We start from the raw sequence: 8,473 nt of genomic DNA on the forward strand, positions 1-8,473 counted from the left end.
TCTGTTAAAAAGCCTAATTGAATTATCAGCTACTGTAATTATCATGCTTCTGAAAAATAAATACATGTGGGGAAAAAATCAAGAATTGTGTGTTTGTGTGTGTGTGTGTGTGTGTGTGTGTGTGTGTGTGTGTGTGTGTGTGTGTGTGTGTGTGAGCGTGCATGTATTATAACATACACAAAAGGCTGTTAGACGTTGATGTTGAAAGACACGAGGTAGTGAACTGTCAACATATTGAATAATTATTTTTTACTGCAAAATTAAAATGTTAACAATGATATTCATATCAGGATACGTGTGCATATTGATTGCAATCTCTTCTTTTTTATATAGTTATTATTAGATTGTGATACTCCCTATATGGGATGAGAGAAAACATAAAAAGGTACACAACAGGAAAAACTGTGGAATGGTGGGTAGGTACTCTTCAAACATCTCAACAGAGCCATCTAGCGTCAAAACCGCACTAGACACATACATACACACGTATACACACATACAGAGAGAGAGAGAGAGAGAGAGAGAGAGAGAGGGAGAGAGAGAGAGAGAGACCTCCAATAGAATGAAAGTGAATAAGCTGATGAGGCCTGCACGGGTCTCTCACGAGTCAAACAGCACTCCTCCTTCATCTGAAGCATCTGAGAAACCATGTGACCGCACTCACTCTTCAACGGCACATTGCTGCAATAGGTTACCGGCTCAGGAGTTCCCCTATGATGACAGGATCAGGGATGGACAATTTAGAGACAATGCCCATGCATCCACACACAGGCTCCAGATACGAGAGCACCGCAGCACATAACCAAGACTGTGTGTCATATTAAAACCGGATACTACTAGAGACAGAGGTCAAATTTGTTTAGGTAAAACCCACTGTGAATTATGTATTTGACAGACAATGTGGTGTGCTGGTGATGAATGTGATTCTTTGCTGCACAATGCTATTTGAACCTTATAATGTCTGATTCTGTGTGTTAGGAAATGTGAAATTCAGTTGATCACATGCACACAGTGTTAATTATTAGCTGTTGATAAACTATGGTATTTAATTTTTTTTTTCTGCTTCAGCCGTGGTCATTACAAGCCAGTTGCAGTTCTTGGTGGTCTGCCTCAAAACTTGATGAAGGGCGCCCCCAACTGGCTGAAGTGTGTATATATAGCAGGGTAACAGACTGAAAGAGTCTGTTCTCAGGGGCTGCTCTCATGAATACAAGCTCCATTCGGAAATACAAATAAATATTTCAAATTTAATTCTAAAAACATACATATATCTTATCTACATATATCTAAATATATGTGCATTATATTTAATGAATTGTGTTAAATATTAAATACATTCTCAGTAAGAATGCATGTGTACATTTGGTTAACATTGAACACTAGTGCCACTAAACACTTCTCTCTCTCTCTCACACACACACACACACACACACACACACACACACACACACACACACACACACACACACACACACACACACACACACACACACCTCCTCAAATACCCTCCTTTATTTAGAGCACACATTTATGCAAACACTGAGCCCCCCCCTCCACACACACACACACACACACACACACACACACATACACACACACACACACACACACTTGAAGATCAGGAGGTGTTGAAAAGCCCCTTTAGAGTGCAACAGTTGTTTTGGGCAGGCTCTGTTGTGGCTGCGGCGTGGAATGGCCGCTGCCGTCGTGGGCCGCTCTCCCCCCCATCCTCTGTCCTCCTACACAGCCATTTTCTTCAGCTCGCCGCGTTTCTCTTCATCAGTATGGAAGTCTATTAGGTGGGGTAATGATGGACACTGGGCCCTGGAATCAGCTGCTCAATAAAGCCCCCTCTTCCTCCCCTCCCCTCCCCAGCACCACCAGCACCACCAGCACCCCCACCACCACCACCACCTAATTGCTTAGCAACAGTGTTCCAGGCCTCTCATTTGAGATCAAGAGTTTACCGGACTGAAGACTCCGCTTTGGAGAAATAGAGCTTGCGCCATTAGATAAGACGGGTGAAAATGGGCCGTATCTCCATACCCAACTCCCCTCCCTCCCTTCCTCCCCCTCCCTCCTCTCTGCACTCGCTCCCTCTCTCCCTCCACTACCCCCAGAGCCAGCTCATCCCTCCCTCCCTCCACCAGCCATACACCAACCGCCCCCCCCCCCCCCCCACACACACACACCACCAGCAGCAGCAGCTCCGAACCACAGCAGCGTGATTATGTTACCTTTCAACTGCCTGATGTATTCAGTTCACTAGATTATTTTCTGTCATCTCAGTTAATTGAATTCTGTCCATCACATTTAGATGGTTTTGCATTTGCATAAAGGTTAGAGTGGTGAAGAGTGTCAAACTTCAATTTAGACAATGTCACTCAAATAAATATAGCCGCTCTCTCCTCTCTGGGTGGGTATTTAAAGAGAGAATTTAAATATTCTCTGCCATATTTCCTCTGGATGTGGGCTCTCATATACATGTAAATATAAATATGAAAATTACTGGATGGCTCTCTGATATGGATGGCCCAGTGCACGTGTGTATGTGTGTGTGTGTGTGTGTCTGAGTGAGTGAGTGAGTGAGTGAGTGAGTGTGTGTGTGTGTGTGTGTGTGTGTGTGTGTGTGTGTGTGTGTGTGTGTGTGTGTGTGTGTGTGTGTGTGTGTGTGTGTGTGTGTGCGCGTGTGAGTGTGTGTATGTGTATGTGTGTGTGTGTGTGTTTGTGTGTGTGTGTGTGTGTGTCTGTGTCTGGATGTGTGTGTGTGTGTGTGTGTGTGTGTGTGTGTGTGTGTCCACACACATGCACACACACACACACATGTGGATCTATGCCACACGGAAGGTATAGAATACCACCATTACCCTCAGACCCCGTGATGTCTGTGTGTAGCTATACTGAGGTTCCGCTCAGCGCTCAATCCCCCATCGAATCTCTCTGCAGCTCCTCATCAAGCCCCCAAATCCCTAAATCCAAATGTCTGAGTGGACACACACACACACACACACACACACATGCCTGAGTGCCAAACACTGCGTTCAACAGCAGGAGGAGGACACGACCCGTTCAACCCTCATCCAGGGAGCAATACTTCAAGATGGCACCTCTTCATTGACTATTTAAATGTTCTGTACGTGTGGATGGTAAGCTGTTAAAGCAGTAAATCTGTAAAGAGAGTGAAAGAGAAAGGGAGGGGAGAGAGAGAGGGAATAAAGAGATATAGAAAGGGAGAGAGAGAGAGAGAGGCATAATGACATGTCATACCTTGCGCTACAAACGAGAGGATGAATGAGGCAAGGGAGGGGAAAAAGCATAAAAGACTGTGATAGTTCCTCACTGTTACGCATGGAGACCTGCAGCACGACACATTTACCAAAGTACCCCTCCACATCCCAATTATGTTTTTCGCCTCGCAAAATTGATTTGTACGTCTTCGCCGGCAATTTTCATATTAGCCCCCTTTCAAGTAAACATCTATTAGGGTTTCTTCTGCGTCTAATGCCACAACGCTTCCCCACCACTAAAATAAGGCCGTGTCAGTTAGTCAATAACACGGAGCCTGCCACGGATGGCCCAGATTGGAGATTGCTTATCTCCTTTCATCAGGTCTGAATGCTGGCTGAATTGAAGGTCAATATCTCATGCTTCTCCACAGCCAAGTAGCCGTCTAGAGAGCATGGATTCGCAGCCTGCTGTCTAGTGTGTTATGACACAGGCTCCCCCTTACACAACCAAGTCCACGGCCACCGACTAAACATCTCCAGGCCTCAGACCCCCCCCCGCACCACCACGCACCATCACCACGCCAAGTAAGATGGCAAAGGGCTTAGCACATCCGCATGCCATCTCCCCTTTACGTATTGTTAATACTGCACCTCCAATTATGAGTTCTGTCTTCAGAATGACACTTTTTAGCCAGAATGATAATGTGTACTGGCGTTTTTCTTCTTCTTTTTTTCCACAGATAGTCGTGTCGAGTGGATTCCTTTCCTCTCTTTCTCTCTCTGTCTCTCTTAACAAAATGCTACTGCACTCTTAAAACGAATGTGGGACAAGGAGTCTATGTAAAGCAGGGCCATGGGAGTGCTAGCACTGGCTGGTCCTGGAGCTTTTTTTTTTTTTTTAAACTGCTACAGGGCCGCTAGAAACAGTTCAGGGCCTGGTCAGGGGTGCATTTAAATCGCCGGAACACAGAGGAGCCCAGAAACACTCTGTCTTTCTGTCTGTCTCAGGAGCCCATCTGTTTTGGCCTCATAAGGAGACACCTCCAAGGCTGTCCTTCATTGATCACGTTACCCTTTCCTTCCCTTTTCACTGCGTCCCTCCATGACAACAACAGAGAGCAGCCTTGGAATCTCAGACACATTCAATCGCATAGTACTAATGCAGACCCCCCCTCCCCCCCCCCCCCCCCCCCCCACACACACACACACACACCATCCGTCCTCCACCCCCCCTCTTTGCCGGGCACCCCTTAAAAATCCTGAGGGTGATCCTCTCGCCTCCTCAAGTGCCACAGTGGAGCAACTCTGGGATGGCGGAAGGCAAATATGCCTGGGACTGCACACACACACACACACACACACACACATATGCCTGGGGCTGGCCAGACGTCCTTCTCTGTCGCCCTCACAGGCTGTTTGTGGAAGAGCTTAGAGGGCCCTGTTCAAACTGGAAAATCACACAAACCAGTGGCCCGAAGGACACTGCCCCTTGAGTGGTGGCACACGTATCTGTCTTCCTGTGTGTGTGTGTGTGTGTGTGTGTGTGTGTGTGTGTGTGTGTGTGTGTGTGTGTCAATGTGTTTATGTGTGTGTGTGTGTGTGTGTGTGTGTGTGTGTGTGTGTGTGTGTGTGTGTGTGTGTCTGTGTCTGTGTGTCTGTGTGTGTGTGTGTGAGAGAGAGAGAGAGCCAAAGAGAGAAAGTGAGAGATAGATAGATAGAGACAGAGATAGAGAGATAGATTGAGAGAGAGAGAGAGAGTGGTCAAGGACACCCTCCATGTCCGCGCCCCCTTTCCCCCCCCCGACTCACCCCGTGCCCAGCGGCATGGTGCACCCAGCCCTGGCCGTCCACCTGAGTGACGCTGGCATTTATGACCTGGGCGCTGGCAATTATGGGAAAGGCCACATGCACACACATCCCTGGGCACCTCTATGCGTTTCACAGGTCTCCCCTCGGAATAACAGGTGATTATTTCTGTTGACCCCCCCCGCCCACCCACCCCCCCATCATTTACACACACACACACACACACACACACACACACACACACACACACACACACACACACACACACACACACACACACACACACACACACACACACACACACACACAGTGTCATGTGAGGCATGCATGCCAAATGAATAAATTACTATGTGGGGTTCAAAAAAGTTAATTAACACCGAAGCACATGTAACTATATCCTATATCACAGTCAATTAATTGTGTTACTTCAGAAAACTCTGAAATCTAATCAGATGTGATACTCGTACCTTCCCCCTTTGGTAATGACTTGACATTGTTCTTTATCATCTTGCATGTAGTTTCTGTTGTGGTCTCTAATGAGAATGTAATAGCCTACCAGGATTAACGCGCCACGGCGTAATGTTGACGTGTGTTGAGCTGCATCTTCTCAACAGCATCCCATAATGCCGCCTGCGTTACTAAGTGCTTTGTTGCTGTAACTACTTTCTTCTTTTCTTCCCTTTCTCCCTCTCTCTTTCTCTATCTGTCTATCCTTCACTCCCTTGACATCCACACAACCCCCCCCCCCCCACTCACTTTGCTCCTCCACACACACACACACACACACACACACACACACACACAAACACACATACATTCCAAATGTCTTTGGTTCCAACCTGGTGGCCTTGAGGGTCTGTATTCCATGGAATCAATAGACTGTTTTTTCTTCCTGTTTTTCTGCTTCTTTTCTTAGTCTTAGGCTCCAGCTCCCTTCATCAGATTTTAACATGCGACATTGCTGGCCTTGGGTAGGTGCCTTTTTGAAAAAAAGAAAAAAAAAACACCCAGCCCTCGTGCGGCTTGCCTTTAAGATCCAAGTCTTTCCCCTTTTTTCCTTTTATCTTGTCTGTTTCTATGAGGCATCTTTACAGGGAAAGTTGCTTTATGGGAGGTGTGAATAGACAGCACAGGAGGTGTGCGCACAAGCCAGCTACTCTTCACAATAGCACTCCTTTTGATAATGTATAGTGTATGCATGTTGAATAACCTTGAGAGCTATAATGACTAGCTTTATTGACTATATTTCCAGTGTTGCTGCATGTATAGCATGGCACATTCCACAGTCACATACAGTGGCCCTTTTGCCTTTTGTGAGTATTGAGAATTTGTTTTGATCCAACTGAAGCACAGATTTGTGTTTGCATGTTGTTTGATTAAACTACACAATGCAGACAAAGGTGTAAATCCATCGCATCTTCAATTATCTGTGCGAGTAGTTCAAAAACAAATATTTATACATCAGATTCATGTGATCCAGTAATGGAGACTGCCAATCTTTCACAATTGAAAACTTTATTGAAATGATGAAGTAGTAGAATCAGTGTCTAATTAGCAACAATACTCTACAGTAGATTCAACGTCTACAGTAATTAGCAACATTACACACTGCACCAAAAACTAGCACACAAATGATCAAAAACACATTATCTGTCTCATGTTAGCATTAACCACTGAACAGATGAGCATAAACTGGAGATAAATTAAAAGCCCAACCACACAAATCTACACCTGTGCAGTCCTCAAGGACCGCCCGCGTTACAGCTAGCATGAGAAACCAAGAGCTCTCCCAAAACACAAACATATGTGCCAAGCACTGAACATGTCCGCAATCTCGGCAAGCGGTGACATCTGCTTTGCCTTTTTTTTTATAGCCCGCAACATATGTCCCTTTCTCGGTGACAAAGCTGGGTTGTGCCTCTCTCTCACGCTGTTCCAGCGCGACAGTCCAAACACACGTCTTTAGATACCTGTCAGCTTTTTATTATGCTGTCCTCTGCCGCGCTGCAGATAAGGCCAGTTAAAGTTTAATGAAATTCAGACCGCCGCGCGGGCCCAGCCCTTTCATAATTTGTCACAGCCTGCGCACTGGAAAAGCCACTCCGCAAACACGGGCTGCACCGCGCCCGTCGCCATTAGTCGCCCCTAAATGACGGCCGCCATGCCGGCTGCGTGTGGACCTCCGCTGCTGTTTCGCCGCCACGAAATGTCAGTGAGGCTGGCGGGGGTGGGGGGGGCATTTCTCCGTTGTCCCCCAAGCCGAGAGGGGGGGGGAGGCGCGCAGCCACCTGCTCCAACATAATGACGGTGGAAAAAAACAACAACAACATGCCAACCATGTTAGTGCTATGTGTGTAAGGGGACCCATGTTCCCTCTGGTATACACCATGTTATGTGTGTAAGGGGACCCATGTTGCCTCTGGTATACACCATGCTAGTGCTGTGTGTGTAATGTTCCCTCTGGTATACACCATGCTAGTGCTGTGTGTGTAATGTTCCCTCTGGTATACACCATGCTAGTGCTGAGCGTGTAAGGGGACCCATGTTCCCTCTATGTCTCTACAGTATGTTCATCCCAGAGGAACGATAGCCTGTATCAAAATCAGAAAGTCATGCGCAGCGCAATTGTTAAATTCAATGATACACAACAAATGTGAAAACAATATGCTTTGGACGTAATGCTTTGGTGATTTATCCTGGCAGGGGCTGCATGGCGGTGAATCACACACTGATAAAAAAAAAGGCAGGACAGCTCCACAGTGATATTATCACTGTTGATGAATCGGAGTTGCCAGTAGTTTATTAGCCTCGCATCTCGGTGGAGAGCCGCGCGCGTGTGTGTGCACGTGTGTGCGTGTGTGTGTGTGTGTGTGTGCGTGTGTGTGAAGGGGGAGGGAGAGCCACTCATGTCTGGGGCCCAGAGAGCAGGTGAAGGCTACTGCTGGGGCGGCTGATATTAGCGCTCCCCCTGTCATGGCTGGTGGCAAGAGTTTCTGGCCCTCGTTGAGCTCGCGGCGTGGCTCAGCGTCAGGCTCCAGAGGTCCAGTCCTGCACGTGACACACACTCACACACTCTCACACACACTTCTATATAGCCAATGGGCCACAGGGCCATCTGAAGAGCACACACCAGCCATCAGACGGCCACATCTCTGCAGCTAAAAAGGAGACACGGGGCACTGGAATAGGAGCCATGATCTCTTCCGACTTCTGACTGTGATCGTGGTTATTTATTTCTTAATATAGTGTAATATACAGTGGGTATAGTAAGTATTCACACCCATGCTAAAGTTGACTAAAAAGAGGAATATAAAATCATCTTTTGAGAATTGATTGTAATGCCTTAATTCAAAAAATGAGTAAAAATAAAACTGCTGAGGACACTAATTTTCTTTGTGATTGAAGAATGTATCGTAAATAGATAAATGTTCTTCCTTAAA

The 8,473-nt window shown here is 46.6% G+C and overlaps 1 long non-coding RNA gene across 1 annotated transcript in view; it reads right to left on the reverse strand.

The window, feature by feature from the left end:
- Positions 1-638: 638 nt before the first annotated feature.
- The window catches only part of LOC134067264 (uncharacterized), a 30,134-nt gene continuing 22,299 nt past the window's right edge, over positions 639-8,473 (reverse strand). The window contains exon 4 of the long non-coding RNA XR_009936492.1: positions 639-711. This is a non-coding gene — a long non-coding RNA (uncharacterized LOC134067264). The remainder of the gene's footprint in view (positions 712-8,473) is intronic.

This window comes from Sardina pilchardus, chromosome 20 (assembly GCF_963854185.1).
Source record: "Sardina pilchardus chromosome 20, fSarPil1.1, whole genome shotgun sequence".
Classification (NCBI taxonomy): Eukaryota; Metazoa; Chordata; class Actinopteri; order Clupeiformes; family Clupeidae; genus Sardina; species Sardina pilchardus.